The 18,072-nt window shown below is 48.0% G+C and overlaps 1 long non-coding RNA gene across 1 annotated transcript in view; it reads right to left on the bottom strand.

Annotated features, from left to right (window-relative positions):
• Nucleotides 1-242: 242 nt before the first annotated feature.
• The window catches only part of LOC134965768 (uncharacterized), a 32,444-nt gene continuing 14,614 nt past the window's right edge, over nucleotides 243-18,072 (bottom strand). The window contains exon 2 of the long non-coding RNA XR_010188513.1: nucleotides 243-357. This is a non-coding gene — a long non-coding RNA (uncharacterized LOC134965768). The remainder of the gene's footprint in view (nucleotides 358-18,072) is intronic.

The following is an 18,072-nucleotide window of genomic DNA, read 5'->3' as shown; positions in this document are numbered from 1 at the left end:
CGCCTCCGTGGCGATCGCTAGGCAACGAAAGCTGCCATGCGCCGGCGCACTGCGGCACCGGCACATGCGCAGTTCCGATCCGATCGCTGCGACAAACTGCAGCGAGTGACCGGGTCGGAATGACGCCCTGTATACATACGGCTAGAATGACACTATTTACATTTATTAAGCGACTGTCCGTTCAGCAGGATAAAAATAAATCAGCTATAAACTAAATACTACTGTAATAAAGGTTCAAATACCCGGGAAATAATCCATGGTGTCCAGAACCATAACGCCTCCTGCGGCTTCTGCTCAGTCACACAGCGCTATTAGCGTCCACCGCAGAATGAGCCCCTCTATTGCTTCAACTGGAACCTTTATAAATCCAAAAAAACATACAGAGAGGTTAATAAGATTGTTTACAAGAAAAATAAACCCTAGTGTATATGTGTGTACACGAGGGATGGAATATAGATTGTAAGCTCCACTGGCTCACTTCTCCGCTCGTACCCCATAGATTGTAAGCTCCTCTGATGTGAATGAAAATTTTTTTATCTGTAAAGCGCTATGGAATATGTGAGCACCATATAAGTAACTGTTACTAAAAATACAATAAAGAGAAATCACAACAGTAGCGAATGTCGCTGCTGAAACCGGGAGACGGTCATTAGAGCGACCACACTTAGGTTGACCACTATTGGTCGATATGAACAAGGGTGACATGGAAAATGGTCGACATGAGTTTTCCTAATTTTTTTTCATACTTTACGATCCATGCGGACTACAATTGGGAACAATAATCTGTGCCGAGCGCAACGGTAGCTGGGCGAGGCACCTTGCCCGAAGCATGGCGAGCGAAGTGAGGGGACACGGTGCTCTTATTGGGGTTCCCAGTCACTTTACAAAGAAAACGACACCCCCCCCAAAAAAAAATAAATCACCTTTTTCCATGTCGACCCAATGACCCATACCCGCTCATACAAACATAAATGTCATTCTAATAATAAAGTGGAGCTCCGACTCTACCTGCTGTTGTATGTACAATATGTATGTATGTATGTATCCTGTATATGTACACAAACATGCCCACATACACACACAGTCTCGTGGAGAGGCACAACACAAATCTGAATGGTATTCTGCATAATTCTAAAAAAAATAAAATAAACCAAATAAATGGAGCCCTCGCCCACAACCATAAAATGAGCAGGACTTGCACTGATACAATGTTTGGAAAAATAGGATTTTGGTTACCTACCGGTAAATCCTTTTCTCGGAGTCCGTAGAGGATGCTGGGGTCCACATTAGTACCATGGGGTATAGACGGGTCCACCAGGAGCCATTGGCGCTTTAAGAGTTTGAGAGTGTGGGCTGGCTCCTCCCTCTATGCCCCTCCTACCAGACTCAGTCTAGAAACTGTGCCTGAAGAGACGGACATCTTCGAGAGAAGGATTATACACAGATAGTGGCAAGATTCACACCAGCTCACACACAAGGCGAACCAAGCGAACTAGCCTGAAAACTCAGCAACTGCTGAATAACATTACTGAACCAAGTAACAACGCAGTACTTAACTAAGAACAAAACAGTACTGAACCAAGTAACCACTGCAGGATCACGAAGCGCTGGGCGGGCGTCCAGCATCCTCTACGGACTACGAGAAAAGGATTTACCGGTAGGTAACCAAAATCCTATTTTCTCTTACGTCCTAGAGGATGCTGGGGTCCACATTAGTACCATGGGGATGTACCAAAGCTCCCAGAACGGGAGGGAGAGCGCGGAGGCTCCTGCAGAACTGACTGACCAAACTTCAGGTCCTCAGAGGCCAAAGTATTGAACTAGTAGAACTTTGCAAACGTGTTCGAACCCGACCAAGTAGCCGCTCGGCAAAGCTGTAAAGCCTAGACACCCCGGGCAGCCCCCCAGGAAGAACCCACCATACGAGTAGAGTGGGCCTTAACAGACGTAGGACATGGCAATCCTGCCGTAGAATACACATGCTGGATAGTGAACCTGATCCAGCGAGAGATCGTCTGCTTAGAAGCAGGACACCCAAGTTTCTTGAGATCATACAGGACAAACAGAGAGTCCGGTTTTCTGGGACGAGCAGTCCTCTTCACATAGATTTTCAGAGCCCTTACAACATCCAAGGACTTTGATGAAATTAAGGAGTCAGTAGCCACTGGCACCACAATAGGTTGGTTGATATGAAATGCCGATACAACCTTCGGAAGAAACTGCTGACGTGTCCGGAGCTCAGCTCTATCTTCGTGGAAGATCAAGTAAGGGCTTTTACAGGACAAAGCCCCCAACTCCGACACACGTCTAGCAGAAGCTAAGGCCAACAACGTGACAGCCTTCCATGTAAGAAATTTTACCTCAACCTCCTGTAGAGGCTTGAACAAGTCCGATTGGAGGAACTATAACACCACGTTAAGGTCCCAAGGCGCCGTAGGCGGTACAAAGGGAGGTTGGATGTGCAGAACTCCCTTCAAAAAGGTCTGAACCTCAGGGAGGGCAGCCAATTGGCAGCCAACGCGTGTTTTTCTGCCCAGAGGATGATTCTTGTTACCTCTGACATTGCAGCTCTACTCTTCGTTCCACCCTGTCGGTTTATGTAAGCCACTGTTTTCACATTGTCCGACTGCACTTGAACGGCCCGATTTCTCAGAAGATGGGCCGCTTGAAGAAGACCGTTGTAGATGGCTCTTAGTTCCAGAATGTTTATCGGTAGGCCGGCTTCCAGACTTGACCACCTTCCTTGGAAGGTTTCCCCTTGAGTGACTGCACCCCAGCCCTGGAGACTTGCATCCATGGTTAGAAAGATCCAGACCTGAATCCCGAACCTGCAGCCCTCCAGAAGGTGAGGCAGTTGCAGACACCATAGGAGTGAAATCCTGGCCTTTGGTGACAGACGTATTCTCTGGTGAATGTGTAGATGGGATCCCGACCACTTGTCCAGGAGATCCAGTTGAAAGGACCGAGCGTGAAACCTCCCGTACTGCAGGGAATCATAAGAGGCCACCATCTTTCCCAGAAGGCGAACGCACTGATGAACAGACACCCGGGTTGGCTACAGGACATCCCGGACCATTGTTTGCACTTTCGTGTCGAGGATCATTCCCAGAAAGGACAACCTCCTGGTTGGTTCCAAAGGTGAATTTGGAAGATTCAGGATCAAGCCATGTTCCCTGAGAAGCTGGGTTGTGAGAGCTATGGACCTCGTTGGACGATGCTTTTATCAGCAGATCGTCCAGATATGGAATTATGTTCACCCACTGTCTGCGGAGGAGAATCATCATTTCTGCCATCACCTTGGTGAATACCCTCGGTGCTGTGGAGAGGCCGAATGGCAGGGCCTGGAACTGAAAATGACAGTCCAAAAGTGCGAATCGAAGATAAGCTTGATGCGGCAGCCAAATCGGAATGTGGAGGTACGCATCCTTGATATCCAGGGATACCAGGAATTCCACCTCCTCCAGATCTGATATCACGGCCCTTAGAGACTCCATTTTGAACTTGAACTCCCTCAGAAAGGGGTTTAGTGATTTTAAATTCAGAATGGGCCAGACCAAACCATCCGGTTTCGGTACCACGAAAAGGTTCGAATAATAACCTTTGTTTTGCATATGAGGTAGTACTGGCACAATGACCTGTGCCTCCACCAACTTTTGGACGGCTTCTTGCAGGACAGTCCGGTCCACCAGCAGAGCTAGCAAACCTGATATGAAAAATCGGTGAGGAGGGAGATTTTTAAATTCCAGCCTGTACCCCTGAGACACATCTTGCACCCAGGGGTCGAGGCCGGATGACACCCAGACGTGACTGAAATGCCTGAGTCTCGCTCCCACCGGCCCCACCTCCGGGGCGTGCAGTCCACCGTCATGCGGAGGACTTTGGTGTACCTGAAGCAGGTTTCTGTTCCTGGGAACCTGCAGCCGCAGGTTTCTTGGACTTGGGCCGACCTCCCCGAAAGAAGGTGTTGGACAGCTTGGCCTTTGTGGACTTGGTAGACTAAAAGGGCTGTGAAGTAGCTGAAGAAAAGGGTTTCTTCGGAGCAGGTGTAGCTGAGGGAAGAAAAGGTGACTTACCAGCCGTAGCCGTGGAGATCCACGCATCTAACACTTCCCCAAAGAGAGTCTGACCTGTATAGGGTAGGGTCTCCACACCTCCTGGATTCTGCGTCGGCAGACCACTGGCGCAACCACAGTCCTCGACAAGCTGATACAGACATGGAAGAAATTCCTGCAGCCATGGAACCCAGGTCTTTCATGGATTCTACCAGAAATCCTGCCGAATCCTGAATGTTATGTAAAAATAATTCAACATCACATTTCTCCATAGTATCCAAGTCTTCAAGTAACGTGCCTGACCACTTTACTATAGCCTTGGCAATCCAAGCACTGGCAATAGTGGGACGTAGTATTGCCCCAGAAGCCGTGTACATGGATTTGAGCGTATTATCAATTTTACGATCAGCCGCCTCTTTCAAGGCGGTAGATCCTGGAACAGGTAAAACCACCTTTTTTGAGAGTCTGGATACTGATGCGTCAACAATAGGCGGGTTTTCCCATTTTTTCCTATCCTCTACTGGGAAAGGAAATGCCACCAGAACCCTTTTAGGTATCTGGAATTTTTTATCCGGGTTTTCCCAAGCCTTTTCAAAAATAGCATTTAATTCCTTTGACACAGGGGAGGTTATCGAGGCTTTCTTATTTTCAGTGAAGAAAGCCTCCTCAACCTGCTCGGTTGTTGTATCAGTAATATTCAACACATCTCTAATAGCCTCTAACATCAACTGCACCCCTTTAGCAAGAGATGCAGCCCCCCCGCAACACATCCCCATCACCGCCTGCAGTATCAGAATTGGTATCGGTATCATCCTGCATGATCTGCGCAAGAGCACGTTTATGTGAATATACAGCGGGGAGCCCTGAGGTACCAGAACTGGGCCAGACTGCCATAGAGTTCTGTGAAGCCTGAGTTGCAGATTCATTTTGTGCAACACTATTGGAAATCTGAGAAATCATAGATTTGATAGAGGATAACCACTCAGGCTCCCTTGCTGGTATCTGTGCTAAACCAGTGCAATCCTGATTACATGGAATGGGATCATCCTGAGAGGACATATCCTCTGCAGAATATGACACAGAGTCCATGGACATTACTTAATGGAGACCACAGACACTCCACACACATACAGGGGAGGACAGACAGAGTTTCACCCCCAAGATTTGCAAGAGAGACAGAGATTGGAGACAACCCACGCACAGCGATTTTAATGTAAAGGGAGCACTGACTGTGCACCTTAATAGGATACACAGTCTTAATGCAGCCTCTCCTCCCTTCTACAACCCCCTGGTACCGTGAGAGATAGCTGGAGTTGCTGTGGAGGGACTTGCTCTTCCTGGACAGCGCTGTGCAGGCAGGAAAATGGCGCTGAACGCTGCTGGGTCTCCTCTGAGGAGAAGCTCCGCCCCCAAAATGGCGCTGTCTTCCCGCTCTTCACAAAGATTATACTGGCCTGAGGTAAAATGCTGGCTGAGATCCACGGACCCCGACAGGGTGTGTGACCAGTGACTCACAGCGCCGCACTAAGTACCGATGAGCCTCCGAAGTGCAGTTAGTACTGCGCTCCTACCCTGTTGCCGCCATCTGCACACCGGCCTCTCGCTTGCTAGGGGGGTCGGTGACTCAATCACCACTGATCTTCAGCTCCGTAAGGGGGTGGCGGTTTGCTGCTGGGGTGAGCGATCCCATGTGACGGGGAACGATCTATCCCCTCAGGAGCTCAGTGTCCTGTCAGCGGAGATAGTGGCTCAGACCCCGCAGGGCGGACACTACTCCCCCCCTTAGTCCCATGAAGCAGGGAGGCTGTTGCCAGCAGCCTCCCTGTAAAATAATAAACTCTAAAAATAAACTTTACTATAGGAACTCTGGAGAGCTCCCCTAGCTGTGACCGGCTCCTCCGGGCACATTTTCTAAACTGAGTCTGGTAGTAGGGGCATAGAAGGAGGAGCAAGCCATCACTATATAACTCTTAAAGTGCCAATGGCTCCTGGTGGATCCGTCTATACCCCATGGTACTAATGTGGACCCCAGCATCCTCTAGGACATAAAAGAAATATAAATACATATTTATTTTGTTATTAAAGGTTTAAATAGCAAAATTTCCCAATGAATGCTTCTGTCTAAATAGAGGCCGAGGACAGACTACCCGGGTGCCGACACGCTGCACACCCTCCTTGCTCTATTTGTCCTCCGTATTACCACTTCCTTGCTCTATTTGTCCTCGGTATTACGACTTCCTTGCTCTATTTGTCCTCCGTATTACGACTTCCTTGCTCTATTTGTCCTCCTTATTACACCGTCCTTGCTCTATTTGCCCTCCGTATTACACCCTCCTTGCTCTATTTGTCCTCGGTATTACACCCTCCTTGCTCTATTTATCCTCCGTATTACACCCTCCTTGCTCTATTTGTCCTCCGTATTACACCCTCCTTGCTCTATTTGCCCTCCGTATTACACCCTCCTTGCTCTATTTGTCCTCCGTATTACACCCTCCTTGCTCTATTTGTCCTCCGTATTACACCCTCCTTGCTCTATTTGTCCTCCGTATTACGACTTCCTTGCTCTATTTGTCCTCCGTATTACACCCTCCTTGCTCTATTTGTCCTCCGTATTACACCCTCCTTGCTCTATTTGTCCTCCGTATTACACCCTCCTTGCTCTATTTGTCCTCCGTATTACACCCTCCTTGCTCTATTTGTCCTCCGTATTACACCCTCCTTGCTCTATTTATCCTCCGTATTACACTCTCCTTGCTCTATTTGTCCTCCGTATTACACCCTCCTTGCTCTATTTGTCCTCCGTATTACACCCTCCTTGCTCTATTTGTCCTCCGTATTACACTCTCCTTGCTCTATTTGTCCTCTGTATTACACCCTCCTTGCTCTATTTATCCTCCGTATTACACCCTCCTTGCTCTATTTATCCTCCGTATTACACCTGGGTGTGGTTCGTTTTATCGACATTGTCTAGGTCGACAATGTTTAGGTCGACCACTATAGGTCGACAGTCACTAGGTCGACATGGATGGAAGGTCGACAGGGTTTCTAGGTCGACATGTGCTAGGTCGACAGGTCTAAAGGTCGACATTAGGATTTTTTTTTTTGTGTCGTTTTCTTCGTAGAGTGACCGGGATCCCAAATTAGTGCACCGCGTCCCCTCGCATGGCTCGCTTCGCTCGCCACGCTTCGGGCATGGTGCCTTCGCTCCGCTACCGCTTCGTTCGGCACACTTTACCGTTCCAATCGTAGTCCACGTGGATCGTTAAGTATGAAAAAAATAAAAATAAAATAAAAAAATGTTAAAAACGCATGTCGACCTTTAGACCTGTCGACCTAGCACATGTCGACCTAGAAACCCTGTCGACCTTCCATCCATGTCGACCTAGTGACTGTCGACCTATAGTGGTCGACCTAAACATTGTCGACCTAGAGACTGTCGATCTTCAGACCGGATCCCATTACACCCTCCTTGCTCTATTTGTCCTCTGTATAAAACCCTCCTTGCTCTATTTATCCTCCGTATTACACCCTCCTTGCTCTATTTATCCTCTGTATTACACCCTCCTTGCTCTATTTATCCTGCATATTACGACTTCCTTGCTCTATTTGCCCTCCGTATTACACCCTCCTTGCTCTATTTGCCCTCCGTATTACACCCTCCTTGCTCTATTTGCCCTCCGTATTACACCCTCCTTGCTCTATTTATCCTCCGTATTACACTCTCCTTGCTCTATTTGCCCTCCGTATTACACCCTCCTTGCTCTATTTGTCCTCCGTATTACACCCTCCTTGCTCTATTTATCCTCCGTATTACACTCTCCTTGCTCTATTTATCCTCCGTATTACACCCTCCTTGCTCTATTTGCCCTCCGTATTACACCCTCCTTGCTCTATTTGTCCTCCGTATTACACCCTCCTTGCTCTATTTATCCTAAGTATTACACCCTCCTTGCTCTATTTGCCCTCCGTATTACACCCTCCTTGCTCTATTTGTCCTCCGTAATACACCCTCCTTGCTCTATTTATCCTCCGTATTACACCCTCCTTGCTCTATTTGTCCTCCGTATTACACCCTCCTTGCTCTACTTGCCCTCGCTCTATTTGTCCTCCGTATTACACCCTCCTTGCTCTATTTGCCCTCCGTATTACACCCTCCTTGCTCTATTTGTCCTCCGTATTACACCCTCCTTGCTCTATTTGTCCTCCGTATTACACCCTCCTTGCTCTATTTATCCTCCGTATTACACCCTCCTTACTCTATTTGCCCTCCGTATTACAACCTCCTTGCTCTATTTGTCCTCCGTATTACACCCTCCTTGCTCTATTTATCCTCCGTATTACACCCTCCTTGCTCTATTTATCCTCCGTATTACACTCTCCTTGCTCTACTTATCCTCCGTATTACACCCTCCTTGCTCTGTTTATCCTCCGTATTACACTCTCCTTGCTCTATTTATCCTCCGTATTACACCCTCCTTGCTCTATCTGCCCTCCGTATTACACCCTCCTTGCTCTATTTGTCCTCCGTATTACACCCTCCTTGCTCTATTTATCCTCCGTATTACACCCTCCTTGCTCTATTTGTCCTCCGTATTACACCCTCCTTGATCTATTTGTCCTCAGTATTACACCCTCCTTGCTCTATTTGTCCTCCGTATTACACCCTCCTTGATCTATTTGCCCTCCGTATTACACCCTCCTTGCTCTATTTGCCCTCCGTATTACACCCTCCTTGCTCTATTTGTCCTCCGTATTACACCCTCCTTGCTCTATTTGTCCTCCGTATTACACTCCCCTTGCTCTATTTATCCTCCGTATTACACTCTCCTTGCTCTATTTATCCTCCGTATTACACTCTCCTTGCTCTATTTGTCCTCCGTATTACACCCTCCTTGCTCTATTTGTCCTCCGTATTACGTCTCCTTGCTCTATTTGTCCTCCGTATTACACTCTCCTTGCTCTATTTGCCCTCTGTATTACACCCTCCTTGCTCTGTTTATCCTCCGTATTACACTCTCCTTGCTGTTTTCCCTCTGTATTACACCCTCCTTGCTCTGTTTTCCCTCTGTATTACACCCTCCTTGCTCTGTTTTTCCTCTGTATTACACCCTCCTTGCTCTGTTTATCCTCCGTATTACACTCTCCTTGCTGTTTTCCCTCTGTATTACACCCTCCTTGCTCTGTTTTCCCTCTGTATTACACCCTCCTTGCTCTGTTTGCCCTCTGTATTACACCCTCCTTGCTCTGTTTGCCCTCTGTATTACAACCTCCTTGCTCTGTTTTCCCTCTGTATTACAACCTCCTTGCTCTGTTTTCCCTCTGTATTACACCCTCCTTGCTCTGTTTTCCCTCTGTATTACACCCTCCTTGCTGTTTGCCCTCTGTATTACAACCTCCTTGCTCTGTTTGCCCTCTGTATTACACCCTCCTTGCTCTGTTTGCCCTCTGTATTACACCCTCCTTGCTCTGTTTGCCCTCTGTATTACACCCTCCTTGCTCTGTTTGCCCTCTGTATTACAACCTCCTTGCTCTGTTTTCCCTCTGCATTACACCCTCCTTGCTCTGTTTTCCCTCTGTATTACACCCTCCTTGCTGTTTGCCCTCTGTATTACACCCTCCTTGCTCTATTTGTCCTCCGTATTACACCCTCCTTGCTCTATTTATCCTCCGTATTACACCCTCCTTGCTCTATTTGTCCTCCGTATTACACCCTCCTTGCTCTATTTGTCCTCCGTATTACACCCTCCTTGCTCTATTTGTCCTCCGTATTACACCCTCCTTGATCTATTTGCCCTCCGTATTACACCCTCCTTGCTCTATTTGCCCTCCGTATTACACCCTCCTTGCTCTATTTGTCCTCCGTATTACACCCTCCTTGCTCTATTTGTCCTCCGTATTACACCCTCCTTGCTCTATTTGTCCTCCGTATTACACCCTCCTTGCTCTATTTATCCTCCGTATTACACCCTCCTTGCTCTATTTGTCCTCCGTATTACACCCTCCTTGCTCTATTTGTCCTCCGTATTACACCCTCCTTGCTCTATTTATCCTCCGTATTACACCCTCCTTGCTCTATTTATCCTCCGTATTACACCCTCCTTGCTCTATTTGTCCTCCGTATTACACCCTCCTTGCTCTGTTTATCCTCCGTATTACACTCTCCTTGCTCTATTTATCCTCCGTATTACACTCTCCTTGCTCTATTTGTCCTCCGTATTACACTCTCCTTGCTCTGTTTATCCTCCGTATTACACTCTCCTTGCTCTATTTGTCCTCCGTATTACACCCTCCTTGCTCTATTTGTCCTCCGTATTACACCCTCCTTGCTCTATTTGTCCTCCGTATTACACCCTCCTTGCTCTATTTATCCTCCGTATTACACCCTCCTTGCTCTATTTGTCCTCCGTATTACACCCTCCTTGCTCTATTTGTCCTCCGTATTACACCCTCCTTGCTCTATTTATCCTCCGTATTACACCCTCCTTGCTCTATTTATCCTCCGTATTACACCCTCCTTGCTCTATTTGTCCTCCGTATTACACCCTCCTTGCTCTGTTTATCCTCCGTATTACACTCTCCTTGCTCTATTTATCCTCCGTATTACACTCTCCTTGCTCTATTTGTCCTCCGTATTACACTCTCCTTGCTCTGTTTATCCTCCGTATTACACTCTCCTTGCTCTATTTGTCCTCCGTATTACACTCTCCTTGCTCTATTTATCCTCCGTATTACACTCTCCTTGCTCTATTTATCCTCCGTATTACACTCTCCTTGCTCTATTTATCCTCCGTATTACACTCTCCTTGCTGTTTTCCCTCTGTATTACACCCTCCTTGCTCTGTTTTCCCTCTGTATTACACCCTCCTTGCTCTGTTTGCCCTCTGTATTACACCCTCCTTGCTCTGTTTGCCCTCTGTATTACAACCTCCTTGCTCTGTTTGCCCTCTGTATTACAACCTCCTTGCTCTGTTTTCCCTCTGTATTACACCCTCCTTGCTCTGTTTTCCCTCTGTATTACACCCTCTTTGCTCTGTTTGCCCTCTGTATTACACCCTCCTTGCTCTGTTTGCCCTCTGTATTACAACCTCCTTGCTCTGTTTGCCCTCTGTATTACAACCTCCTTGCTCTGTTTTCCCTCTGCATTACACCCTCCTTGCTCCGTTTTCCCTCTGTATTACACCCTCCTTGCTGTTTGCCCTCTGTATTACAACCTCCTTGCTCTGTTTGCCCTCTGTATTACACCCTCCTTGCTCTGTTTTCCCTCTGCATTACACCCTCCTTGCTCCGTTTTCCCTCTGTATTACACCCTCCTTGCTGTTTGCCCTCTGTATTACACCCTCCTTGCTCTGTTTGCCCTCTGTATTACACCCTTCTTGCTCTGTTTTCCCTCTGTATTACACCCTCCTTGCTGTTTTCCCCCTGTATTACAACCTCCTTGCTCTGTTTTCCCTCTGTATTACAACCTCATTGCTCCGTTTTCCCTCTGTATTACACCCTCCTTACTGTTTGCCCTCTGTATTACACCCTCCTTGCTCTGTTTTCCCTCTGTATTACACCCTCCTTGCTCTGTTTGCCCTCTGTATTACACCCTCCTTGCTCTGTTTTCCCTCTGTATTACACCCTCCTTGCTCTGTTTGCCCTCTATATTACAACCTCCTTGCTCTGTTTGCCCTCTATATTACAACCTCCTTGCTCTGTTTGCCCTCTGTATTACACCCTCCTTGCTCTGTTTGCCCTCTGTATTACAACTTCCTTGCTCTGTTTGCCCTCTGTATTACACCCTCCTTATAACATATAACAATATATAATTCCACCCATACTTTCATACATTTACTGCAACACCAGAGATCTGCCTGTAAATATACTGCGCTGCTTACAGGAAAGACACACAAGTGATGTTAAGATGAGACGAAACACGTGTAAATAATACCTGTATAAGCTATTACTGCTGGTGTCATTAGAGAGCACACGTCTTACATAGCCTCGTACATGGTCAAAGATCATATATTCATGTAACTTACAGTAGGGAGAGCGTCATCCCTTGTGTACAGTAAAACACTACTTCGCTATGTGGTAAACTTGGGACAGTGAAATTCCGAGCACTGGGTGTACCATCCTTGTACTCAGATGAAACCTTTTTTATTTATTTATTTTTGTTTGTTTCAAAACATATTATACGTTCCTGAAAAATGTCTGCAGGTCAGCGCAAATCTACTCATGGTCCTGAATCCATGGCATTGACCTGTCTTCCCGCACCGCAGCAGGGGTCTATTTGGAGGATGGAAAGGGGTTAGAGGCAACGTATCACACTCCCACATGGCGTGGCCACACCCCCACAGCATGTATGGCCACTCCCCCTTGTCACCATATCCCCCCTGCTTCAATTTACATATTGGAAAGTGTGGTTTTGGTTATAACTTTTCTTTGCAAAGCATTTTTTTATTTTTATTAAAATGCCCCCTATATGTTTTGTATGGTGTTTCCTTCCATCTGCAGTGCCCTGGCTTTGATGCAGGAAACAGTAGCTAGTGGTGGAAAGTGGCAGCAGCCAAAGATACTGCAGAGGAAGAGGAGTGCAGGGAGCTTTCTCCGCAAGATAATCATTAGTCAGTGGTCAGAACATGGGCCAATAAGAGTCTGGTCAGTGCCGAGAGAAGCAACATTGGGGGTCGTTCCGAGTTGATCGCTAGCTGCTGTTGTTCGCAGCGCAGCGATCAGGCTAAAAATCGGCATTTCTGCGCATGCGTATGCACCGCAATGCGCACGCGCGCTGTACGGGTACAAAAGTATTTGTTGATTAGCACAGGTTTTAGCGAAGTTTTCAGTTGCACTGACAGCCGCAAGAAGATTGACAGGAAGGGGGCGTTTCCCGGTGTCAACTGACCGTTTTCATGGAGTGTTTGCAAAAATAAGAATTTACTCACCGGTAATTCTATTTCTCATAGTCCGTAGTGGATGCTGGGGACTCCGTAAGGACCATGGGGAATAGACGGCTATTGTTACACAAATCGGGTTGTTATGGCGAGCCATCTGTTCAGAGGCTCCGTTGTTATCATACTGTTAACCGGGGTTCATATCACGAGTTGTACGGTGTGATTGGTGTGGCTGGTATGAGTCTTACCCGGGATTCAAAATCCTTCCTTATTGTGTACGCTCGTCCGGGCACAGTATCCTAACTGAGGCTTGGAGGAGGGTCATAGGGGGAGGAGCCAGTGCACACCAGGTAGTCCTAAAGCTTTCTTTAGATGTGCCCAGTCTCCTGCAAAGCCGTCTATTCCCCGTGGTCCTTACGGAGTCCCCAGCATCCACTAGGACGTCAGAGAAAACGCAGGCGTGTCTGAAAAAAACGCAGGCATGGCTGGGCGTTCGCTGGGCGGGTGTATGACGTCAAATCCGGACACGAATAGGCTGAAGTGATCGCAAGCGCTGAGTAGGTTCAGAGCTACTCTGAAACTGCACAAACTGTTTTTGCAGAGCTCGGCTGCACAGGCGTTCGCACTTCTGCTAAGCTACAATACACTCCCCAGTGGGCGACGGCATAGCGTTTGCACGGCTGCTAAAACTAGCTAGCGAGCGATCAACTCGGAATGACCCCCAGTGTACGAGGCCCGGAAAGTGTTCATGGTAATAAATGCAACAAGCCAATATGTCATACTTAGTAAACATTTGCACTGAAGTTGGGCGACAGTACAACTGGCTTGCAGACAGCCAATTTTCCTTTAATATCCATATAATCTATTCTTCTATGTGTAGAAAGGTAATTGATTGTATAATATGCTGCAGTGCTCTTCTCCCAGGTTTGTAAATAACATCAGAGATCCTGGGGAGAGAAGGAGAGGCGCGGTGATGGTGGGGATAATGACACATCTATGCACAGCATCACAGTGGGACGTCGGCTCGGGACTGTACTGTGAAACTAGGCACTTGCAGGCAGTGGGGAACAATACTGACTTACTGCATACCAAGTCATCTAACAGCCGTACTCCCAACATATCCGATGCGGCCTGGAATGTTTAACCCAGGACTTCTCATCCCTCTTCTCAGACCCCTTTCAGACATGCTCCAAATTCCCGGGATTTTGCACATGAACGCGCATCAACCCAGGAATTTGGTATGTCTGAAAGGCACCGACCCGGGAACGTGATCTGGGTCGCCAACCCTGCAATTGACCAGGGTTTTTCCCGGGACTCAAGTCCCGGGAAGACAACCCGGCTTAGGTCTGAAAGGTGCGACCTGGGAATTTGCTCCCGGGTCGCACCTGATTGGCGGGGCTGGCTGGAGGGGGCCGGAGTGAAGAGGGGGCGTGCACCTGCTCTTGTAGTCCGTGCTGCTGTGAGTAGTTGAAGCAGCCGGAGCAACCACAAAACAGGCATGTTGGAGTGAGTGAGTGAGTGTGTGTGTGTATGTATATGAATTTGGCATGTGTGTGTATATTACATGTATGTGTGTGTTTGAGTGTGACATGTGTATGTGTAAGACATATATGTGTAATGTACTAGTGTGACGTCTGTGTGTGTATATAAGACATGTGACATGAGAGTGGCCTGGTTTGTCCTGGCTGCCAGGGCAGACAAGGCTTAGGTCTGAAAGGGGTCGACCCGGGAAATTCCCAGGTCTCAGGTTTAGTGTGAAAGTGGGTCCCAGCAAAAAACTGGGATTTTTCAGAGGTGAAAATCCCGTGTCTGAAGCAGAGAAATTCCCGGGTCCTATGTCTGAAAGGGGTATCAGTAACAGGGACCAAATTTCTTTAAAAACTTTCAAAGTGCCTAAAGAAATCACCTCCTGCCTAATTATCATGGGAGTGGGCTGCCAGGCAAAAATAGGATTTTAATACCTACCGGTAAATCCTTTTCTCCTAGTCCGTAGAGGATGCTGGGGACTCCAAAAGGACCGTGGGGTATAGACGGGATCCGCAGGAGACATGGGCACACTATAAGACTTTTACTGGGTGTGAACTGGCTCCTCCCTCTATGCCCCTCCCCCAGACCTCAGTTATAGGAACTGTGCCCAGGAGAGACGGACATTTCGAGGAAAGGATTTTTGTTAAACTAAGGGCGAGAGACATACCAGCTCACACCACAACACACCGTACAACTGGATCAGCAGGAAACCAGATAACAGTATGAACTAACAACAGCAACAAGCCGAACATAACTGATACACAAACCACGTGTAACCATAAGTAACCAGTAACAACACAACTGCAAGTAACAGTCCGCACAGGGACGGGCGCCCAGCATCCTCTATGGACTAGGAGAAAAGGATTTACCGGTAGGTATTAAAAATAAGAATTTACTCACCGGTAATTCTATTTCTCGTAGTCCGTAGTGGATGCTGGGGACTCCGTTAGGACCATGGGGAATAGCGGCTCCGCAGGAGACAGGGCACAAAATTTAAAAGTTTGACCACTAGGTGGTGTGTACTGGCTCCTCCCCCTATGACCCTCCTCCAAGCCTCAGTTAGGATACTGTGCCCGGACGAGCGTACACAATAAGGAAGGATTTTGAATCCCGGGTAAGACTCATACCAACCACACCAATCACACCGTACAACTTGTGATCTGAACCCAGTTAACAGTATGATAACGTAGGAGCCTCTGAAAAGATGGCTCACAACAATAAACAACCCGATTTTTTTGTAACAATAACTATGTACAAGTATTGCAGACAATCCGCACTTGGGATGGGCGCCCAGCATCCACTACGGACTACGAGAAATAGAATTAGCGGTGAGTAAATTCTTATTTTCTCTGACGTCCTAGTGGATGCTGGGGACTCCGTCAGGACCATGGGGATTATACCAAAGCTCCCAAACGGGCGGGAGAGTGCGGATGACTCTGCAGCACCGAATGAGAGAACTCCAGGTCCTCCTTAGCCAGGGTATCAAATTTGTAGAATTTTACAAACGTGTTCTCCCCTGACCACGTAGCTGCTCGGCAGAGTTGTAATGCCGAGACCCCTCGGGCAGCCGCCCAAGATGAGCCCACCTTCCTTGTGGAGTGGGCATTGACAGATTTAGGCTGTGGCAGGCCTGCCACAGAATGTGCCAGTTGAATTGTGCTACAAATCCAACGAGCAATCGTCTGCTTAGAAGCAGGAGCACCCAGCTTGTTGGGTGCATACAATATAAACAGCGAGTCAGATTTTCTGACTCCAGCCGTCCTTGAAATATATATTTTCAATGCTCTGACAACGTCCAGCAACTTGGAATCCTCCAAATCGCTAGTAGCCGCAGGCACCACAATAGGCTGGTTCAGGTGAAACGCTGATACCACCTTAGGCAGAAAATGAGGACGCGTCCTCAATTCTGCCCTGTCCGAATGGAAAATCAGATATGGGCTTTTATACGATAAAGCCGCCAATTCCGACACTCTCCTGGCTGAAGCCAGGGCCAGTAGCATGGTTACTTTCCATGTAAGATATTTCAAATCTACCGATTTGAGTGGCTCAAACCAATGGGATTTGAGAAAATCCAAAACTACATTGAGATCCCACGGTGCCACTGGGGCACAACCGGGGGCTGTATATGTAGTACTCTGTCAGGGCCTTCCTGGCCTCACACCATGCAACATATTTTCTCCAAATGCGGTGATAATGTTGTGCAGTCACCTCCTTCCTGGCTTTGACCAGGGTAGGGATGACCTCTTCCGGAATGCCTTTTTCCCTTAGGATCCGGCGTTCAACCGCCATGCCGTCAAACGCAGCCGCGGTAAGTCTTGGAATAGACACGGTCCCTGCTGAAGCAGATCCCTTCTTAGAGGTAGAGGCCACGGATCTTCCGTGAGCATCTCCTGAAGTTCCGGGTACCAAGTCCTTCTTGGCCAGTCCGGAGCCACTAGTATCGTTCTTACTTCCCTTTGCCGTATAATTCTCAGTACCTTGGGTATGAGAGGCAGAGGAGGGAACACATACATTTTTTGTTGAGGCGGGACGCCATCATGTCCACCATTGGTCTTTCCCAATGGACTACAATCATGTGGAAGACTTCTGGATGAAGTCCCCACTCTCCCGGGTGAAGATCGTGTCTGCTGAGGAAGTCTGCTTCCCAGTTGTCCACTCCCGGGATGAACACTGCTGACAGTGCTATCACATGATTTTCCGCCCAGCGAAGGATCCTTGCAGCTTCTGCCATTGCCCTCCTGCTTCTTGTGCCGCCCTGTCTGTTTACGTGGGCGACTGTCGTGATGTTGTCCGACTGGATCAACACCGGCTGACCCTGAAGCAGAGGTTTTGCCAGGCTTAGAGCATTGTAGATTGCTCTTAGTTCCAGTATATTTATGTGAAGAGACGTTTCCAGGCTTGACCACACGCCCTGGAAGTTTCTTCCTTGTGTGACCGCTCCCCAGCCTCTCAGGCTGGCATCCGTGGTCACTAGGACCCAGTTCTGTATGCCGAATCTGCGGCCCTCTAACAGATGAGCACTCTGCAACCACCATAGCAGAGAGACCCTTGTCCTTGTCGACAATTTTATCCGCTGATGCATCCGCAGATGCGATCCGGACCATTTGTCTAGCAGATCCCACTGAAAATTTCGTGCATGGAATCTGCCGAATGGAATCGCTTCGTAAGAAGCCACCATTTTTCCCAGGACTCTTGTGCATTGATGTACAGACACTGTCCCTGGTTTTAGGAGGTTCCTGACGAGTTCGGATAACTCCCTGGCTTTCTCCTCCGGAAGAAATACCTTTTTCTGAACAGTGTCCAGAATCATCCCTAGGAACAGCAGACGTGTCGTCGGGATCAGTTGGGATTTTGGAAAATTCAGAATCCACCCGTGCTGTTGGAGCACTACTTGAGTTAGTGCTACTCCGACCTCCAGCTGTTCTCTGGATCTTGCCCTTATCAGGAGATCGTCCAAGTAGGGGATAATTAATACGCCTTCTCTTCGAAGAAGGATCATCATTTCGGCCATTACCTTGGTAAAGACCCTGGGTGCCGTGGACAATCCAAACGGCAGCGTCTGAAACTGTTAATGACAGTTTTGTACCACGAACCTGAGGTACCCTTGGTGTGAAGGGCAA

Source organism: Pseudophryne corroboree, chromosome 10 (assembly GCF_028390025.1).
Source record: "Pseudophryne corroboree isolate aPseCor3 chromosome 10, aPseCor3.hap2, whole genome shotgun sequence".
NCBI classification, from domain to species: Eukaryota; Metazoa; Chordata; class Amphibia; order Anura; family Myobatrachidae; genus Pseudophryne; species Pseudophryne corroboree.
The sequence above is the reverse complement of the archived record's forward strand: the minus strand, read 5'-3'. Positions and strand labels throughout refer to the sequence as shown.